This window comes from Micropterus salmoides, unplaced genomic scaffold (assembly GCF_014851395.1).
Source record: "Micropterus salmoides isolate LMB-PRFRI ecotype aquatic unplaced genomic scaffold, ASM1485139v1 Ms_hic_scaffold_4204, whole genome shotgun sequence".
Classification (NCBI taxonomy): domain Eukaryota; kingdom Metazoa; phylum Chordata; class Actinopteri; order Centrarchiformes; family Centrarchidae; genus Micropterus; species Micropterus salmoides.
The window spans coordinates 1476-5072 of NW_024043601.1; the positions used below are offsets into that span (position 1 = coordinate 1476).

The window sequence follows — 3597 nt, forward strand, 5'->3', positions numbered from 1 at the left end:
TCTCGCACCATGCACATGCAACGGTGTGGCAGGTGAGGGAGAGACTCTGTGCTGCTACCAGGAGAGCCACTGATTGACATTACTCTCATGCTCAAGCTCATGATTCACATTCATATTGAATATTTTAACACAAAAAAAGACCAATTGCTAAAGACAAAATACCTGTGAACTAAAACGCAGTGGACTCGTAGTAGAGAATGAGATCTGTTAACCCTGCGTGTTCCTAATACATTGACCAGACACTGACGGACAACAGTGGTTATATTTACATGTTTTTAATCACAGTTATTGCTAAGGACAACTCAGTAGTCGCTGAATATTGGTAGAGACATGTCCCTACCAAAACAAGACCTTATAGGAGACCATGAAGGAGTCACAGTAGGCATGTAGCATCTGGTCCACAGGGCTGTAGTTCAGGGAATAAATGTTGGGAGACATCTTGTTGATGAAAACTCCAACTTGAACCTTTCTACCCCCGTCGTGGTGTCAAATGCATAGAAGATCTCCTCCATGGTTTTGTTGACATACCGTGTTGCGTAGAGCACGCCACAGGCCATGAAGGTTTGGTCACCCCCTGCTTGTAGACCGAGGTGTGCCAGGTCTGGCCAAGAGTCATTGGTTCATCCTCCTCCACCTTGGACAGCACCAGGTTGCCAAAGTCCTGGCTGGTGGTATAGATCACCCAAACACCTGACTCATCTGTTGCCAGGTCCAGGTCGGTGAACGGGTAGCATTCCTCAAGGTGGCAGAAGTTACCCTTTGAGTTAAACCTGAAAACAAAACAGACAGAAGTGATGTTTCCTTTTTAGAAATGAGAACTTGGAAAACAATGTATCAGCATCTTAGTTTCATGGACTCATTATGCTTTGCTTTGGCACATTCATAATTTTACGTAATCTTTTACAAAAGTTGATTCATACATTCAAATATCTGATTCTGATTTGATCAGCGAACCTGGTGCCTTTGGGTAGTTGTAAGGTGGTGATAGTTTTGGTGGTAAGGTTGAATCGACAAACAGCATCTAGGTTGTAACAGTTGTAGTACAAGGCCTCTCCATACAGCACAACATTCGGACCCTGGATAGTGTTGGTGGTTGGGTTAGAGGAGTGGATCTGGACATTACCTGGAAGAAGAACAAGAAGAACAAGGACGATAAACATAAGGGGGAGGACACATCATAAGTATTGTTATCATTCCTTAATATTAAAAAACACATTCAATAGTATTTTGGGCAACTTGCTTTTTGAAGAAGAAGTCTGGTGATGTCCAATATTTTTTGAAAAGACCCAAATCAAGAGTGAATTCATTTTGGTTGTGCCTCTTAAAAAAAGCGAAATAGATACAGTATAGACACCTTGAGTAGGAATCAGTGGGCCTTTTGTGTCAGCATTAGAGCATGCAACAGTTTTTTCCCCATGTAAACAATCAGTAACACAAGTAATATTGCAGTTGTGATTTTTGTAGGTGTTGGAAACGTCCAGGGCCAATTAGTAGAATTTTTATTTTTGAAACGGCTAACCACTGTAGTGCTGATTTCCCCACGCTTTGAGCATATAAAAGAATAGAAAATCTGCCCCCCACCAACCCTTCCATTTCAGCATGATTACCGTAATTACCAGATAAACTTAAAAGGTCCCATATATTGAGATTTCCACCCTTTTTTAATTATTAAGTAGTTCTAGGTGCTATATAAATACAGGTGCTGGGCATATAATTAGAATATTATCAAAAAGTTGATTTATTTCAATAATTCCATTCAAAAAGTGAAACTTGTATAATGTAAACATTCATTCCACAAAGACTGATATATTTAAAGTGTTCATTTCTTTTAATTTTGATGATTATAACTGACAACTAATGAAAACCCCAAAATGAGTATCTCAGAAAATTTGAATATTGTGAAAAGGTTCAATATTGAAGACACCTGGTGCCACACTCTAATCAGCTAATTAACTCAAAACACCTGCAAAGGCCTTTAAATGGTCTCAGTCTAGTTCTGTAGGCTACACAATCATGGGGAAGACTGCTGACTTGACAGCTGTCCAAAAGACGACCATTGACACCTTGCACAAGGAGGGCAAGACACAAAAGGTCATTGCTAAAGAGGCTGGCTGTTCACAGAGCTCTGTGTCCAAGCACATTAATAGAGAGGCAAAGGGAAGGAAAAGATGTGGTAGAAAAAATGTACAAGCAATAGGGATAACCGCACCCTGGAGAGGATTGTGAAACAAAACCTATTCAAAAATGTGGGGGAGATTCACAAAGAGTGGACTGCAGCTGGAGTCAGTGCTTCAAGAACCACCACGCACAGACATATGCAAGACATGGGTTTCAGCTGTCGCATTCCTTGTGTCAAGCCACTCTTGAACAAGACACAGCATCAGAAGCGTCAAGGTCCCAGAGTCTGGAGGAAGAGAGGAGAGGCACAGAATCCACGTTGCTTGAAGTCCAGTGTAAAGTTTCCACAGTCAGTGATGGTTTGGGGTGCCATGTCATCTGCTGGTGTTGGTCCACTGTGTTTTCTGAGGTCCAAGGTCAACGCAGCCGTCTACCAGGAAGTTTTAGAGCACTTCATGCTTCCTGCTGCTGACCAACTTTATAGAGATGCAGAATTCATTTCCAACAGGACTTGGCACCTGCACACAGTGCCAAAGTTACCAGTGTCTGGTTTAAGGACCATGGTATCCCTGTTCTTAATTGGCCAGCAAACTCACCTGACCTTAACCCTATAGAAAATCTATGGGGTATTGTGAAGAGGAAGATGCGATACGCCAGACCCAACAATGCAGAAGAGCTGAAGGCCACTATCAGAGCAACCTGGGCTCTCATAACACCTGAGCAGTGCCACAGACTGATCGACTCAACTAAGTATTGAGTGCTGTTCATGCTCATACTTTTCATGTTCATACTTTTCAGTTGGCTAACATTTCTAAAAATCCTTTTTTTGGTCTTAAGTAATATTGGGTTTTTCATTAGTTGTCAGTTTTAATCATCACAATTAAACGAAATAAACATTTGAAATATGTCAGTCTGTGTGTAATTAATGAATATAATATCCAAGTTTCTCTTTTTGAATGGAATTTCTGAAATAAGTCAACTTTTTGATGATATTCTAATTATATGACCAGCACCTGTACTGTGAAATTACCAAAACACACAATCCATGGAGAAATGTACAAAGCCCATATTCAGAAACTGTGCCTTAAACGAGCCGTCAGGATTCAAAGATTCAAGGATTCATAAGGTTGTGATGTCACAGTCACCGCTCTCAGCCATGCCCCAACCTTTTTTTCCCCAACACAACACCAACTGCTCATTCCATTGCTGAGCTAGAGATGGAGTTTGTCTCGCAGAAAGTGCTTTAACGGTTATGAAGGAAAGTTAAATATATTCCGGTTTTCCCTCTGTGACTTACGTATTTTCCTGATGGACAGATAGCTTTACTTTTTGCAAACATTACAGTAACCACTAACTACTGCTAACTGCAGATTCCACTATCAGCTGACTCTGCCCATATTGGGTGCTCCCAGCGGTCCAAAGCTCCTGTTCTAGAGGTGGAAACACCAACATACCCTCCAAGCATAAATCTTTTTAAAG

General features: G+C 41.1%; 1 pseudogene; it reads right to left on the reverse strand.

Annotated features, from left to right (window-relative positions):
* Positions 1–259: 259 nt before the first annotated feature.
* LOC119887505 lies at positions 260–1711 on the reverse strand (annotated as a pseudogene).
* Between the last annotated feature and the right edge of the window lie 1886 nt (positions 1712–3597).